Here is an 18610-nt window from a genome sequence, read left to right as displayed (position 1 = left end):
GGCAGTTCAACCACAATTGACAATTTTTGCACAATTTGTTCACTACCCTCAATCACCTGCAAATGATCAGTGTCAGTATGATCGGGGCTTGAAATGAACGTTTTGGGTCACAAGTCAAAGTGGCCACTAAATTTTAAAGTTGCAAGTCACTCTGAATTTCCTCTAGCCTGAACTAGTTTTCTTTTAATAAACGATGAGTTCCTCAGTACAGTACAATTTCGGCATATTTATATAAAGAAAATATAAAGGACATTAAAATAATTTTCTACCAAAGATGAAAGCCATGTTTTTTGGTAAGAGCCACCATTGCTATTAAAATATAATTTGAGCAACACAAACATAATTCTATTCACCTCCGTTGTATTGGAGCAGATACCTTTAAAACATAACCCAAACTATGTGCATTGCTGGATACCACCAGTGATATTACTTTGTATAATTTAGGTTAACTGGTTGTATAATTTCAAGCAAGAAGAGTGATAGTTTGCATCTTTTATTTGTGTAATGTGGACAGCATGTTTACATTTTACACTCAGTTTCGTTGTCTTCTCCGACTGTGTCTATAATAGCAATGATGCACAAGCTCCGCTATTTACTAGTGCTGGGCACGAGTAAACATTTAGACAATTAATATATCTAGTCATATCGCCACACCCTACCATTTAGCTTATGTGCTGGTGCAGTGAACTTGCATTTACTAAGGGCAGTAATCAACAGCATTTGTGCTCATAAACCGCATTTTACCTACATGTACACAACATGCCAAATGTTGCTGTTGTCACAAATGAGCCATTTTGTTAATGTAAACATGTCTCAGTTTTCCGACTAGTATGTCTTTACTCACTCATGGTTTCCACCCATAGTTTTCTCTTCCAGTCTTGAGATTCAAATCAGCGTTCCTCCGATCACAAACCTTCTTTCAAACCTTAAGGGCACTACCGCCCCATAAATCTGTCCCAGATCCCCACAGCAGCTAGGAAGCTGGTTAGGTAATGTTTAAGAAGAATATTCTTCCCTCGCTATGGCAATTACGGTCCTCAAGCAAGGCACTTATTCCCAATTGTGTCTGTGCAGCTGCTCAGTTGCCAGCAGAAGACTACTGGGTCTCTATTATGTACATGTGGTTATGTAGGATCCTTTATCATAGACCAATATCAAATTATTGTTCCAACTCTAATACCAGCAAGCCAGAAGATTGGTTAAATTATATTAAGAACCATACACAAGCAAACAAACAAACGAACAAAAGTTTACAGATGGGGAATGAACAGGATTTCTCCTTAATGTTCCCATGGCATGAAAACGTTGTTTAACATTAATATGCATTTCCCCAGCCTGCCTATGGTGTAAATCGAGCCCTGGGTATCCTGGTCTGCCTTTGAGAAAATAAAAAAGCTCAGATGGGAAGGGATGTGGAATTGCCCCTTATGACCTCATAAGGGGCAACATTTCCTCCCCCTTCTCTGCTTCCCCCCCCCTTCCTCAAACACTACAGACACAGAAATGGCACATACGAAGGAAAGCTCATTGTGGGACTGACTCTAGTGGCTGTAATTGTGCACCAAGGCTGACTTTTGTGAAAGAGACTTCAGATATGGTATTAGGGGACCACTAAGATCTATATAAAAGCATCCAAAGAACACCATGTCATGGGACCTTTAACATTGGTCATGGCTGCTTATGATTCCCATCTTTTGAGGGTTTCATTTTACAGACGCTGTCACCCTCAAAGCTGTATTCATCAGCAGCGCTGTTTAGCACAAAACAGGGGGGTGTGACATCTGTGATTCTGCTTCATCTCATTTTCCTTGAGCAACATGTATTTTTTGCCTTCTTGTCACCTTCGTAGAGTCATTGGGTTTCTAAGGCAATTTGTGCTCAAGCCAAAAGCAACTCAACTGTGGCTCAGTTCCTTTCCCTCTCTCTATCGCTCCCTGTGCTCTCAGCCAAGACCTTGTGTTGGTATTGATTAAAGCAGTGTCTTTTTGTCTCTTGCCAGCATTTTCCACAGCTCGTTGTGAGCTTAGACGAATGAGGAGGTGACTAACTCTAAAGTAAGGGGCAAGAGATTTCTGGGTTACTCTACAATCCAGCCAGTCAGGGAAACATGCAAATTCCCTCCCCAAGGCCAGATGCCTGGGATAGGGTAATTACATGGCGCAGTACGGTGCCTGTTTCTCTTGCAATCCTTCTCCACTACGCCCAGCTTGCTACTTCTACTGCTGCTCCCTCCTTCCTGCTGGGGCGTTTGGTTTGAAGGGGTCCTGGGAGGCAAGGCCGGTCTGCTCGCTGCCTGGGTGTAAATCAGTGGTGCAGCCAATACAGCCACATCTGTAACAATAAAGTCAGGTTAATGTTGAGTCCTCTTGGAGGAGCAGAGTTTGCATCTGGGAACATCTGGTGGGACATTTGGAACTGCCGACAGTTGGCTGCATAGTTGTTTTTCTCCCTTAGTGTCGGACGATTTCATTTTGTTGTACTTGTATTTTTTTAGCACCATTCAGCTCATTTCTTTTGCATTTCTGATTCTTCTACTCCACATTTTCATCTCTCCATGTCTCAACTATGTGTTTCCTCCTCTTTTTCCTTGTGCCTGGTTTCTCTCGCCATCTGTTCCTTTCTCTCGCTTTTCTTTTGCTCTCCCCCCCTCTATTACACCAAATCTCTTTTTCTCACCACCCCCACTTTGGCAAACCATGTTCACAGACTTTCAGAGGGATTGTAAACAAGTGTCTCCAGCACTGTGCAGACATGAGTTGGTGCTAATGTTACAGTTGTGAAAAAGCCTGCAACCCAGTAAAACAAGGCAATCAACAAGCTTAAGATATACTGTACTGCTTATCACCACATGGTTTTGTGTGATGCTTCCCTTAACCAAACCCAATTAAGAAGTGAACGTGACTTATTTATTCTTTATGTTCCGTAGATGCAAATGGATATCCCAATTATAAGTAATGCACAATTAAATTGGTGTTTATCTTTTGTGTTTACAATTCTTAGTGAGACACTACCAGGACATTTAGAGCTATGGAGTGCATGCTTCCAGATGGAAATTGCAATCGCTAATAGAGGAAAACTGCACATAAACACATCCAGACTTTGATTATCTCTGCTGCTCCCTGCATATTTGATCATTTGTGACCCAGTGTGGTAAAACAGACTCATCATAGGCCAAAAACGGAAGATAAGCGTGGTCAATTATCCTTAACTCTATCAGCACCTCTAACATATTTATTGTTAGTCCAAGGGTCTGGGGTGCTGCTGGTTAGACCGGAGAGAAGCTCAGACATGTGTACATGCACAGGCCAGATGCTGGCTGTTTTTTATGTTGGTGCCATTAGCCAGCTCCCATGGCATTCTTTGGATTCTGTGCTGGCTGCTGCCTCAGGGTGAAAGTGATTACATTTAATATGTTGGGATAGGGAGCGAATACAAGATTCAGGGGAGTGAAATGTGTTGCTTCTATACAAAAGACAATACTGATGAATTAAATCAGATAAAAATCCCTATAGTAGCAGTGCTTATGATATTGCTCTTTGATATCTTTTTTTACATGGGTAAATTTGTGCTTTGAAAGACTTTATTAAATTAACTTTTTACCCCCAGTTCAGCACGTTTTGACCAATTTCAAGCACAGCGGTAACAATTACATATGGGGAAAATCTTCTCTGTTAAAAAGTGGAAAAGATGAGGAAAACATCAACGTTTATCATATTGCTTCGCCACCAATCACTATCAGGAAGCACCGTACACATTTGCCCTGTTTTCATGACTATGATGGGTATTTTGACATATGGTTGGGAAGAAAAATAGTAAAAAAAAATAAAAATCTAATATATTCTGTCTGTGTCAATAGAGGAGAACTAGGTCAGTGAAAAGTCCAAAGAATATGGAAAATGTCTGCAACATTTATCTATCAGTCAGCATAAATAGCAGGAAGGGAAGCCATGGAGAAAAAATAGTATTATTAGCATTATGATGGAAAGATTCTGTCTGTACATGGGTTAGGGTTATGGTTCATGCTGAAAAACATACTGCACCACAGCAACCAAGTCTTCGATGACAGACTCTGAATGCCCATGGTACATTCTGCTTTTGAAAAATTGCCTGAGGCAATGTTTAGACGTTTTCTACCCACAATTTGAGTCCAAACCACACACACAGTGGACAGCATTTAGCTAAGTCTGCAGTGTGCTTTAAGTAGCAAGTTAAAGCCCTTAGTGAAAAGCTGCATTGTCTTATTGAAGAATAAGCAGATGGAGGCTGTAACCGAAAAGGTTAAAAAACGCAAAAGACTGTTACTCTACGAATCCTGCAATTTAAGAGTTAAAGAAGTAACCTTGAAGACCAAAACAGGTCTAACTAAAGTGAGAACGGCCCAAAAGGAGGAAGATTGGGATGTTTTCATAAACTGTCAAAGCAGCCATGATGGCGCCTTGTGGTAACAGGCATCATTTTAAGAAGGAAAGAAGAAATAATTTCTACTCACAGTACTATTAATAATTGTTTTATATAGCAGAATTTAGTGTTGCTGTATCCAGAGGCATCAATTTTAAAATACAGAAAGTTTCTTTTTGATAGTGTTGTAAAGGTCTGTAAAAGGGGAATTTAGGCTGGTTCAGTGGTTTGCAGTCAACAGTCATAAGCACATTAGGAACAGAATAAGTATAAAAATGGTTACACAAAAAAAAGGTTGGTTTTCAAGCATTTCTCCTATTTCAAATGATGTTATATCAACATGTTGTTTAGCTCAGTGAATTATATTTCTTTTTTATATCTTGTTGTGCTGTTGTGTAATAATTTATTCCCAAGCCATGCTGCCATGTGCGAACTATGTGAAGTGATTCAGTGATGGGAATTCACTCATGCTACTCTTTAGTGTGGGCGGCTCCATGACATGCCCACGGCTTTGAAGTTTTGCTGTTTATTAATTAGAGAAGCTGAAACTTTTCTGTTTGTGTGAGCCCCTGTGGCGTGTCTGCTGATCTGAGGGCTTTGTGCGTGATGGTGGGGCAGGAAGGGTGGGGGGGGGGGGGTTACAAGTTCTACCAAGTGCTCTGATGTGAGGGACCCAGCATAGCTGCTACCACATGTGCTGGCCTGTGTCAGCTAAGCTAATGTGGGCCAATAAGTACAAATTCACATGTCAACATGGATGAACATATTGAAATGCTCAAATGCTTTCAAGCAGATTTGAAAATTGCCTTTTGGTTTGCATGCTCAGCAAAAATTGAAAACTTGTTTTTCGATCGTATGAACAAAACACATTAACATGAAATAATTGGGTGATTTATCCATATCCAGAGGAAGTAGGCAAATACCAAGGAGAGCCTAACGCTGTCAATATGATTTAATTGAGCTATTTGAAGCTTACTCATCAGCAGCAGAGATCTTATTCCACAGGACTCCACTTTAATTAGTCAGTTCAATTAAAGGTACTCATGATACACATTTAGCAGCTGCAAATGACACTCCTAATGAACGTTCATAACAGTGGATCAGGTTAATTGACTGTTTTCATGTATCAATTAGAATGAATCTGATTCTCTACTGCCTTACTGGCAAACATTTAAATTCCTATTACTGACTAGTGGCTTAACTATTTCTCGGCAGCTGCTGCATCAGTAAATATTGGATAATTTAAGTATTTCCCTACAGCTCTTCCAATAGTCAGTTATTCAATTTTTAAAAGTTCTCCACCAATTTAGTATTGTACTGCTAAAACGTTCTTGGACTCACAAAAGGCAGTTTGAAAGAACGATCAAAACAGAACCAGATATCATGTTTCTTTAATTTCATGCATTCTTCTTCACTGTCAAAACCTGTTTAATACATTACCCACAATTCAACTCAACCGCAACTCAACCTGACTGTTTGTTCAAAGATTCAGGTGTGTTATGGTGGTAGAAGAGGGCTACAGAGGTCTGGTATGTACACTTCTTTCTAACTCCACATTCCCAGACTTTTTCTCATTTTCAAACTTGCAGTCTTCAGCCCCAACTGACGTTGCCATACTGTAAGTCTCACATTGCCAGACCTTTCTCCACAACGCTGCGAAAGCGGTTCTGGCTCGTCCACATAGCATTTCAGGACGGTTTATTGACATTTCTTTAAATCAATCACAAACATCATGGGCGGCTCTGTACGGAGACACGTTGCCACTGCAAAATAGTCTAGGAAAGGAACTTGTTTTGGTTGCTTTAGACCTGTAACAGAAAAATTAGATTGAACAAGTAGTCTAGCTAGCTGTATGGATTTACCCTGCAGAGATCTGAGGAGTAGTTAACCTTAGTTCCCTTAAATCCACCAGATTTTAGAATGCCAACATAAAGAAAGCGGAAGGTGAAGGACATCTGGCCAAAAAGAGGGACATCAGGTGGTTTTTCCTGCGGCACCTGAGCAATCCTAGAAGTTGAACATCTGGATATGGACTACCATAAGTGCATCACGTGAGGCAATTCATCAGATTTATTCAGCTTTATTTGCGTATTCATGGAGTAAACATCAGCACATAGATTCTTTTCACAAAGTTTTGCATAGAAGTTGAAACAGAAACAGAATGAACAGACTTCACACAGCCTACACTACTTATGGCACCCTAGTGTGCACATGGAGTCGAAGGTCAATGGCAGCATGGTGTGCTTGATATATAACAAAGTGCATATCGGGGAATAAAAAACTGCGGAGTCATCACCTGCCAGCAGAGGTGGAAAAATTGCTAAAATATTGTACTCAAGTAAAAGTACAAGTACTTTGATGGAATATCACTCAAGTACAAGTAAAAATGCATATCTGAAAAATGACTCAAGTAAAAGTAATTGGTAGTTAATTTAAAATGTACTTTAAGTAAAAGTTTACTTAGTTACATTAAAAAAAATGCAAAAAGCGACCGTGGGGATTTCTCCCATGTAGTGAAAATAGGACATGGGGTCACAAATCCCAAACTATTTTGTTTTTAATTAAAGAAAAATATATGCAGATGTATAAACATCTATGCAAATTAGGTTTGCATGATTCAGGGGAAAAAGTAGCTTAGACTTAATATCACAATTCTCTGCCACGATATATTTTCTCACAAAGTGTAATGTTTTTTGCAAACATGAACTATCACAGAACAAATTGGCAGTACCAAACATGGATTATTTTGGCACCTACAGCACATTGGAACACAATGGGAACACAACTCACAATGGAACAAAGTAGCGCTTGTGATGCAGTCTGCTTGTTAAATTAAATGAGAATCAAAGTCATAAAAATATAAACAAATCATTTAAAAATGAAATCGTTAACAGGGTGAATCAAGGTCAAGATTTTATGATTAATCATGTAGGCCTTAAACAAATGTATACACATGTAATAATAACAGTCACACATGACATTTAAGCCTCTTAGAGAGGTATAATGTGCAATTTTAGTTCAGATCATCCCATAAAAAGTTTTCAAACAATCAATTGAAAGTGAAAGTACCATACATAGTTAGTTCTGAGGGTTGCAACAACAGTTATAGTACAAATCAAGGCCAAATGACTTATTTTAACTCCAAAAATGGGTTAGACCGTAATCTTCACAGACCAGACTAACAGCTAGCTTCTACAAACCTAAGTAGCATGTGTGAGCTAATTAGATGTATGTGAATTAATTTAGCCAGTCTTCTACATACATTGTCCTACAGCAGGGGTGGGCAATTAATTTTCCAAAGGTGCCACATGAGAAACCGGGACTGTTGTGCCTGATAAAAAGGCTAAACTTCCTTCTGCCCAATATTAATTTAATGCCAGGCGGCACGTTCTCAGACGTTTCTTTTTTCTCTGGGCGTATTAGCGCAGCAGAGTCCACCAAACACTCTTTAATAAAATCCCCTTCAGAAAATGGCTTACTGTTTTTGGAGATTTTATGGGATATCACAAAGCTGGTCTGGACTGCTGCATGTCTGGATGCCTTGTTACTTTTTCAGCTTAACTAGCAAAGCTTCAGATGTCCGTGCCTGCTCTACATCAGTCAAGTTGTATTTCTCTGCGTGGTGTTTAGTATTGTTGTGGCGATACAAATTATAATCCTTTAACACAGCGATTTGTACTCCGCAAACTAAGCACACAGATTTACCTTTGGCTTCAGTAAATGCATACTTAGAAATTCCATGTTTAGTTAAAAAGTTGACACTCTGTATCGACCTTTGTTTCCTTCCCATGAGCTGACATTTTTTAGGGATATCAGCTCATTCACGTCTCCAGCTCAGTTAGCGGATCGGACCAGTTATTCTTCTACTTCTTTTTAATAGTGACTTGCAACCAGAGAAGAATAAGCTGAATACAATTGCATGAAAAAAAAGAATGCCCAGGTCTGGTGTAGTTGTTCCAGGCGCGATTCCTTTCTTCTTCTTCTTTTTTTTCTTCATTTTAGTTTTCGTTAGTCAGTTTTTTGTTTGTTTGTTTTTTTGTTTTTAACTCAGTAACGGATGGGATTTGTAATGTAGCAAAATACAATACTTCACTCAAAATGAAATCAAAAACATTTTAAAATACCAATTTTGAAAAAACTACTTGAAAAATACAAAATAGACAACAAAACTACTCAACATTGTAATTTATTTTGTTACTTTCTACCTCTGCCTGCCAGCCGTGTTTTTGAATGCTAACCAGCTGAGAACCAAATCCTAAAAAAGGACCAGTGTCCAATAAATCCTGTGTGAGCAAGAACAAGAGGAATTTTCGACTTCTGTCTCTGAGGAGGGAGAGAAAAAGAGTGAAAAGTGAGCGAAAGGGAGAGGGAAAGTGAGAAGTGTTATTAACCTGACATATCGAGAGCCAAGCAAAATGATGACTCTTCCGAATTGCGGAAACCACTGTCACTGATCGGATTACAGCTCCAATCCACTGACACAAATTCCCATTAATTTGTATTAAAAATAAGAAGTACTATTAAAATCTATCCATTTTCATTTCCATTTTGTGAGGTATTCTATAAAATCTAAATGCAAACAGGAGTGAAAACAGCCTGTTTTAATGGCTTATGCTATGCTATGTCAAGACCTTTCCCATTCAAAACGAAAGATATATGCAGCAAAGTGATCCCATCAACAACGCTGGTAATTAACCAAGTAAGGATACAGGCAGAATGAGAACCAGCCGCCTCTTTGACCCTGCTGTGACCTTCTTCAAACCTCAATATGGCATCAGACTTCATTCGCCCCAGAGGCAAGTCAGATAAACTTGCTTCTCACTCCGCAGGATAACAGGCGTGAGTCAAAATACGATATCTGGCCTGTGCTTGGAAAGGCGTTTGTAGCAGTGAGACGTGATCTGTGACAAAGTTGTTTGACATAATAGAGGAAACAGGGAGGAAGTGCAGTTGGATTAGTTGGGAGGAGGTAATGGACAACAAAAAAAACTTGCCCACCCACTGTTTAATCAAGTTGGAGTGCTCGAGAATTTGGATCTACAGCTGGAGAATTATCTCTTCTTTGTAAATTGCAAAATTGCAGGGGTGTGTGTGTGTGTGTGTGTGTGTGTGTGTGCATGTGTGTGTGTGTGTGTGCAAATAGCAGAGAAGGACAATCAGTGGTTGTGTGTGTACAAATGTAGTAAGGCAGAAATGCTCAACAGTTTGTGTGTTTTTTTCTTCAAATGGGCAACAACAGCAGGGTGATGTGTTGGAGGGGATCATTGTGCTAAGGGGTAAAGACCGTTGGGGACACACACTGCAGAAGTAAGTAACAATGTTATTACGACGAATTCAGCGAGTGGGGTCGTAATAACAGTAACGAAAGTGAGCTGATGCTACTGTGTAAGACTTGAGCTGAATTCCAGTGGGCAGTTTGAACTAAATTCATAATAAATAGGCTGACCTGATTGGCAAAGGCAGGTTGCATTTCAAGAATTAATCAATCTCACGTTGCATCAGATTTCACCTCCGCCACATGTGATGTTGCCAAGTATTCGTCCATGAACTTTCCAACTAAAGAAGCCTTTTTTTTTTTAGAATCAAGAGAGCTTCTGCTTCTATATTTGTGAATACAATAGCCTATATGTGCAGAAAGTTGAATATGTTGCATTTTGCCGCACTATTGTTCCCAAGGTGTCAAAATGAGCCTCCATGTTAAAAAATAAGTTCACTTTGCAGATCCTAAAATGACTGCTTTTAAACATTCATTCAACAATCTTGATTGCGTTTGAGGTGCCATTTAGATTGTAACTAGTGTGACATATTTTACATGGTCGTGTTAAAAATTGTATTTATTTGTATCTTAACAAGGGTTTCCTGGTTAAACAAACGTATATAGTTCCTGTAATTTCTGCAAATAGACAAACTTTTTCAACTGCCTCAATGAAGGCAACATAATTGAATTTTCCAACTAATTTGACAGAAGTTTAGAAGTGTGATGTCAGGAGGCTGTCTTAGCTTACTCCAGTTACAGTTAGGAACATCTTTATTGATTTCACAGCACAGATGGCTGCTCCTACCCCCCAAACACACGCACGCGCACACACACACACACACACACACACACACACACACACACACACACACACACACACACACACACACACACACACACACACACACACAGGGCAAAAGCCACCCTCGCCACTACAGAAAATAAAACCCTGATGTCTCAATTTCCACATTTTGCCCGAAAAATACAGCTTTGTGGTTTTTGAAAAACAGGTTAGTTATGAGTAGCTCCCGGTATTGTCACACATTTACAAAAAAGCTTACTTTTTCAAACGGTCACAAGGCTAGCTTATGTGGATGTTATGTCTATGTGTGTTCATGGTTGCCATTCAGGGTTCCTGTCAATGTCCTTGGGGCCAGCCTGAGAATGGTTAGAGTATGTTCCAGTCCAGCCTTTGTTGCTGGAGGCCCCAGCTATTTTAATAGGTGTTACCGCAGGGTAGACAGGCCGTTGGCTTTGGGATTGAGTTTCACTTGTGCCAACAGAAGTGGTTTAATTGTGAATACCTGAGCTTTAATCAATGCCAAAAAATGTTGGAAGTAACATCAGGAATGTTGGCCATTAGCCAGGGGACCTTGATGAAATTGCTGGACATATCCAAGAAAAGACTCCTTGCATCCTGCCTGGCTGTCTGCACAGTTAGGTTACACTATAACACACAATATGGAGAAAGAAAAAATCAGTCAGATGTAAATACATCTTTTATTCTATCTGTTTCAAACTGCTATATGGTCGTCAAAGCATTCCATATTAGGTCAGGATCAATATTAAATGCACACACATTCATTAGTACTATTTTTAATGCATAAATTGAAGAGACAACGTAAGATAACGTTTCCCTGAAATTGTATTTCAAATGATTTCACATGAAAAATAAATCAATTGATTGATTGAAACTACTACTCCATTCTAAGTAGAAGTTGCTTTTCTATGTGAGTTTTACAAAAATGCTGTATCTGCACTAAGTTAAATGTATTAAGCTGAAGACAATTTTAGTTACTTAGTTTACTTTTTTAATTTTGTGAACAAGATTGCTAGAACAGCTCTTTGAAGGCAAATACAAGTATTGAATCAGAACTCGGTATCGGCAGATATTCAATATTTAAAAAATCCAATCATGATTAGTTAGTACATACAAGAACACATTGTTTATTGTATGACAATGAAGGAAATCCATGCATGACCTTAAATGGGGGAAAAGCAGGCATTTGTTAAAATATTTGACAATATGGGTATCCACTTAATTACATTTACATGTATATGTTACATGTAAAGTATTTTATTTTAAATTTCAAGGAACATCACATTTTGGCTTATATTGATAATGACCAGCAGCTTCAATGAGGGGCAATTGGGTATGCATGACACATCTATATTTCATTAGACACCATATGAATATGTATTAATGAAAGATCTGCAAGGCACTCTATGCACAAACACACATTCATCAGCGTCACTCTGAATGAGGTAAGGAGGTCTTTAAAAAAAACTTAGTCTCCCAAGTGTTTATTATTCAGGATCACAGACTCACCGTGGTAAATGAGACCATGTAAAATCTGTGTGTGTGTGTGTGTGTGTGTGTGTGTGTCTGTGTGCATGGTAAAGCTAAAGGTGGATATACTTTAAATGTGTGAGAACTCTGCTTGCCAAGTACAATTTACCTCTTGTTCTTCCTAAATCCAATTTCTTTTTCTTTTTTTTTTCTTTTTTTTAATTCAGTTGACTCTATTCTGAACCTTTGAATATCTCATACTTTTTTCTTTAAAATATAATGTGGGAGGAAAGGGTGTATTTGTGGTTATGTAAACTGGATTTGTGTGTTGGGTTGGTTTTAGATCAACGGCCCTACAAATGGACGGAGCTATAAACACACAATTCTGAACATTGTTTTAATTTGTTTGAACTGTATTTCTAGACACATTTCCATGTTGTCATCTGTAAGACATTGAAAGCCCAGACATCTTGTAATGTAAAGCTAGGAAACATCATATACTTACTGTATATGGCAGGGTATATATGCATATATAACTAGCCTGTTGGGCCTGTAATATTTCATGTGAATTGTGGGCAGAAACATTGGTGGTGTGTTTTTTGCTTTTTAGGAGACTATGCTTTTTTCTGTATTCTTTACAGTATTTGTCACTTTATATGGAAAAAAATGACCTGGCTATGACCATAACTGGTGCCAACAATTATTTGATTAGATTAAAAGCAACTGTGATATAGGTTAAAAAGATGACTCCTGTTTTATGTAAAAACGACATCTGAAGATTTAGCCTCTGAAAGTTCTACTGTACCTAACTTGGAGGTTTTGCTTCTCGCCACTCACCCTTTTCTCCCCATCCCCACGTTGGAGTTCACTGACCAGATGAAGCAGCTGGTAAATGCTGGAACCAAATTTACACACCTTCCTCCCCGCCATTGTTCGACCCTGGCCCAAAGTAAAACGCTAGGCACCTTTGCCAAGATGGCAGCTAACTCCATCTCCCCAGACTGATAAGGATGCTTGTGTGCAAAATCCAGCTAGCAGTAATTGATATGTGCCGGGTCCAGGCTGAACACCTAGTGGCACTTATGACTCTTTCAGAGACAAGCCCGGGCCCTTTCTATTCAATTCTTCCACAATTTATGTTGTGATAAGTAATAGAAAAAGAATGGTGAATAAGCACTTGCTTATTCTGCAAACTTAGAAAATTTAACATACATTCCTTGTGAGCCACAGTCTATCCCAAAAAATGAAAACACACTAACACTAGCCTTACTAAATGTCAGGTCTTTGGCAGGAAAATAATTTTTTTCCCAAAATATGTTTATTGCTCAAACGTCTTAAATTATTACAGGCTGTATTGGGAATAACAAAGGGTAGGAGGTTTGACATTTGTATTGCTTTTCAAACAGAAAAAAAACACATACATCCCAACCCATTCCCCCCTCCACTAGCCTATAACCAGTTACTGAACATGTATCTTCCATTTGTCAGATTTAACCACACATCTTCTTCTGTTTCTGAAACCTATTTACATGCAATTGTGTTTTCAATCATGTCCTACTGTCTTCCTATTTGGTCACTTACCACAAAGGAAATTACTGAACCAATAGCACGACTATACCATCGAGCTCTCAAGATCCAAAGTAACCTTCCAAAGTGGTCTCACCATTGCATTGCACTTGCACGTTCTAAGGCTTTGACTTATGAAAACTTCGTAAATAGCCATGCAATTGCATTTTATTTTCAGATTCAAAATGCCACATAACCAGCACTAACTACACTTCTTCTGACACACGTGAGACCAGGGCGACTCAGTATGTCAGTCTCACAGGCACTTATCCCAGTTCCTCCATACAAAAACCTCAAAAATCTTTTTTTCTAACATACACCGAGATTTGGAATGACATTCCGCATCACATCAGAAGTCTATCATCCATCACATATTTCAAAAAGGCATACAAACAGCTCCTTCTTAACAGTTACACAAGCATGCATTAATTGTTCATGTATTGTATTGTCCAAGCCTTGTTTGCATTGTCCGTATTTGTCTAGCCTAGCCGATATCTTGTAGAAATGTCCTTGTCCTTATGTAAACTGTAATGTTATTTTAGTTGTCTAAATCTGTCTAGTCCTTATCGATGGACTGTACAAATGTCTGTCTCGACGTGCTGTAGCTAGGTTTTGTGTTTCTGCAGAACAGGAACCCGCTGAAAACCAGTTCTTGAACTGAGTCAGGCCCCTTTGCATTGTAATGTAATGTTACTTTTTTGACTTTCCTGTATAATAAATATGTAATGAAAATGAAATGAACATCTCCCTCCCTATTCATTGTGATGCACAGGAATGTACTGACAGGTGAAGGAGTACAGAAACAAGAAAAATAAAATAATACATTCTATACAAAATTGGGGGGTTCTACAATTGGCTCAGGATAGGTGGTTCGTATAAGAAAGGAGGGGGTCCCAGGATTTATGGAATTTTTTCAGGGATCCTCTGACAATACGTTTGATTTTTTTCTAGGTGTAAAAAATGAAATTACATCCTCTAACCAGGAATTTGTTCTAGCGGGCTTTGGGCTCTACCACTGTAGCAGTATTTGACGCTTGGCTCTCATAGCAGCAATTGCAATAACATCAGGTTGGTAGCTATTAAATCTTCCCACAATAGGAGAAACACCAAATATACCAATCAAGGGTATGGGGACATTAAGGACTACAGAGAGGGTGTCAGTAAAGGATGTCCAAAAAGAGCACAGCTCAGGGCAGGAGAAAAAAGTGTGTGTATGGTCTGCTAGAGATTGAGAGCACCTGATGCATGCCTGGTTATCTGTATTAGGGAATTGTTTTTTCAGTCTGGCCCTTGTATAATGGAGTCTGAAGACCACTCTGAATTGAATGTGAATCATGCGTACACAAATAAAAGTACTACAACTTATTTCCACCATTCGTTTTCTAGTGTGAGACCTAGCTCCTTTTCCCAAACACCCCTAAGCCCTAAAAGAGGGGAGAGTTGAGATGAAAGAAGACCATAGATTGAAGAAATACTATTTTGTGATGCTGAGGAGGACAAGATAAGAGTTTTTTCAGGTAATGCAGGAAATGCAGTTGAATTGTGTTTTGGTGAAAATGCGCAACTAAAAATATCTGATTAGATCCACTTTTGGAGTCCTTAATTTCCCAGCAAGGTCAGCCAGTTCCCAAAGGTCTCCTCTACGTAAAGGTCACTAAAAGAGACCAGGCCCATTCTCTTCCTGCTTGTAAATGCTTTCTCTACGCTTGAGGGTAAGAACAGATGGTTGTTGCATGTGGGAGTGAAAGGGATTTTAATCCATTTTTAATTTTTGAACTGTTTCTAGATTTTCATTGAGGAGAGAACATCAGGATTATTGGTGTATTGGGAGGGCCGCATAGGAAAGTTTAGCAAAAAACGGAAAGGTTTAACCAGGTTTTAACGGAAACCTGGTTAGACCTGAATAACAGTGCTGCAGTCAGCAGTCAACAGTCAGCTCCCCTAACTTCAGTTTTATGAGCGAGAATAGAAAGGAGGTGGAGTTGCCATTTTGTTTATAGAGTCTTTTTGAATTTGATGAATGAAATTTGCTTGTTTTGAATATGTGACTCTTCAGTTAAGATCCTCCCCTCAAGCTATATTTCTAAATATCTACAGGCCACCTACATACTGTGCAACCTTCATTGATGACTTCGCTGAATTGCTGTCTATAATCTGTATTAACTTTGATTGTGTAATCATTGCGGGTGATTTTAACATTCATGTTGAAAACCCCCAGGACAGCGGGACCAAAGAACCGTGTTGTGTTTTTGAGAACTATGGACTGAATCAGCATGTGACAGAGCCCACGCACAATAAGGGGCACGCTCTCGACTTGATTGTCTCCAAGGGCCTAAACATTTCCAAGGTTGTGATGACTGACGTTGCTCTCTCTGATAATTCCAGTGTTTTCTTTAGTGGCACTAGCTCTGTGCACAAAAGTGTCCAAACAAAGTTCATCAGAAAATGGTATATCCCTGAAAACACCAGTGAAACATTCATTCAGCTTTTCTCCTCCGCACCCACCATCTCTGGGGTCTTAGTCACTGAGCTTGCAGATAATTTCAACTGAAAAATGTTACTGATGTCATTGCTACCACTAAGGTCAAAGCTGTATCTGGTAAGAAAAGATCCCCAGGGAGAAATGTCCTACTGGTGACAACAGAAAAATGACAGTGTCGAAAAGCCAAACAATGGTGATGAAAAACGAATCTCCTGGTCCATTATAACACCTATAAAGAGAGACTTGAAATTTATAATTTGGAACTGAGGAATGCAAGGCGGTCCTTCATCTCTGACTTTTGTGCTAGAAACAATAATAATTCACATGCTTTGTTTGCTACTGTTGATGGGTTAACAAACCCTCCAGTACCAGTAGCATCTCAACTTTTATCCACCAAGGCCTGCAATGACTTTGCCTATTTCTTTGAAGACACAATTCAGAATATTACACAGTCAGTGCCTCCATATCAAGTACAGGATATGTGTTGTCACAGTGTTCAAGAAAAATTAGTTTTAATATGACACATTTTCTTACGATCAATCATAAAAACCTGGAGGACATTACCATAATATTCTACCAACGGGTGTTTTCATAAAGGTTTTTAATTGTTTGACATCTGATCTTCTACAGATTGTGAACACTTCTCTTCCTTCAGGTCTCTTTCCACAGGCCCTGAAAACTGCAGTGATTAAGCCACTCTTAAACAATCTAGACACGTCACTAATGAGCAACTATAGGCCAATATCAGACCTTACGTTTTTAAGTAAAATAATTGAAAAAGCGTTTTTTCAACAACTCAACCATTTCTTGACACTAAAGAACAGTTTTGATATTTTTCCGTTGGGTTTCGAACCACACCACAGCACTGAGATGGCTCTTTTCAAAGTCTTTAAAAACATCCACCTTAACACAGATAGTGGCAAAATGTCAGTCTTATTATTACTTGATCTCAGTGCTGCATTTGACACAGTCGACCATGACATATTACTAGACCGATTGGAAACTTGGGTTGGCTTTTCTGGCTCATTACTAAACTGGTTTGAATCCTATGTAAAGAAAATAGGGACTACTTTGTGTCAATAGGTAATTATGCATCTGAGCATACAAATATAACTTACGGAGTTCCCCAAGTCTCCATTCTGGGGCCTCTTCAGTTTAATATCGACATGCTTCCACTGGCTCAGATTATGTAAAACAATAAAATAAGTCACCATAGTATACATTAAACTGTTACAAATTTACAAATTAAAACACATTTACATTACCTTATCGCCAGGGGACTATAGTTCAATACAAAAACTGACTAAGTGCATTTAACAAATTAACAACTGGATGTGCCAGAAATTTCTTAAATTAAATGAGGATGTTGCTTTTGCAGCAAAAGAGGAACGATTAAAAGTCTGCGCTCAGCTTCAAACAACAATGTTAAAAACTACAGTCCAGAAATCTTGATTTAATCATGGACTCTGACCTGAATTTTAACAGCCACATTAAGACAACTACAAAGTCAGCCTAATATCACCTGAAGAATATATATAAGGGTTAAAAGACGTATGTGTCAACAGGATTTGGAAAAACCATGCTTATATCTTCAGTAGATTCGACTACTGTAGCGGTGTCTTTACAAGTTTCCTAAAAAATCAGTCAGACGGCTGCAGCTGATTCAGAACGCTGCTGCTAGAGTCCTGACTGTGACCAAGAGAGTGGACCATATCACTCCAGTTCTGAAATCCTTCCACTGGATTCCTGTGCCCCAATAATTGATTTCAAAAAAACTTTTGCTAGTTTATAAATCACTAAACAGTTTAGGGCCAAAATACATTTCTGATCTGCTACTACACCATGAACCACCCAGACCTCTCAGGTCATCTGGGACAGGTCTGCTTTCTGTACCCAGAGTCAGAACTAAACAGGGGGAAGCAGCGTTGAGTTTCTATGCTCCTCATATCTGGAACAAACCACCCGAAAAGTGCAGGTCCGCCATAACTCTGTTCTTTAACATCAAGGCAACACCCTTCTTTTTGATTGTTTCTTTGATGTTTAATTTCTTATGCTGCCCTGTAACATTTTTATTCTTGTATTTATCTGTTTTTTGTTTAAAGCACTTTGAATTGCCCTGTTGCTGAAATGTATTATACAAATAAATCTGCCCGGCCCTGCCTTTAAAATTGTGTCCATTTCTAAACTGATCATATTGGAAAAAAAACTCTATACTAGCTCAGAATGTGAGTTTTGTTTTTGTTTTGTCTGCAACCCTACTTAAAAAAAAACAACACATGAAATTTTGGGAGTACTAAGAGATGATCATCAATGTGACCTAGTTAACTAAGCCCCCTCAGTGGTGACGTTCCCCCTGAGAGTGTCTGTGAGCTGTCAGAGTTCCTGTTACTGAGTCTTGCCTGATTTACAGTGTGAAATGTGGGGGAAAAATCCTCAAGAGCTTTTCCATAATACAAATAAGATGAGCTGGCAAAGATTACAGACGCCTGAGATGTTTGCATTGTGTCTCTCTGAGCGTGGACGGGAGGAATTGGGATGGAAAGAGTTGGGAAGTATTTTGTTTCATTTTCTGGGGTATGTCTCCTCCAAACTGTTGGCACATTCCTTTAGAAGTCCC

General features: G+C 39.0%; 2 long non-coding RNA genes across 2 annotated transcripts in view; one reads left to right on the top strand and one right to left on the bottom strand.

Annotated features, from left to right (window-relative positions):
• Positions 1–18610, top strand: part of LOC117950501 — a 786205-nt gene that overhangs the window by 176948 nt on the left and 590647 nt on the right. The window lies entirely within an intron of this gene.
• Positions 5912–16718, bottom strand: LOC117950502. The gene is made up of 3 exons (XR_004657923.1): positions 16708–16718; positions 15420–15423; positions 5912–6014 (listed from the first exon to the last, which is right to left on the bottom strand). It is a non-coding gene; the product is annotated as an uncharacterized LOC117950502 (long non-coding RNA).

This window comes from Etheostoma cragini, chromosome 9 (assembly GCF_013103735.1).
Source record: "Etheostoma cragini isolate CJK2018 chromosome 9, CSU_Ecrag_1.0, whole genome shotgun sequence".
NCBI classification, from domain to species: domain Eukaryota; kingdom Metazoa; phylum Chordata; class Actinopteri; order Perciformes; family Percidae; genus Etheostoma; species Etheostoma cragini.
The sequence above is the reverse complement of the archived record's forward strand: the minus strand, read 5'-3'. Positions and strand labels throughout refer to the sequence as shown.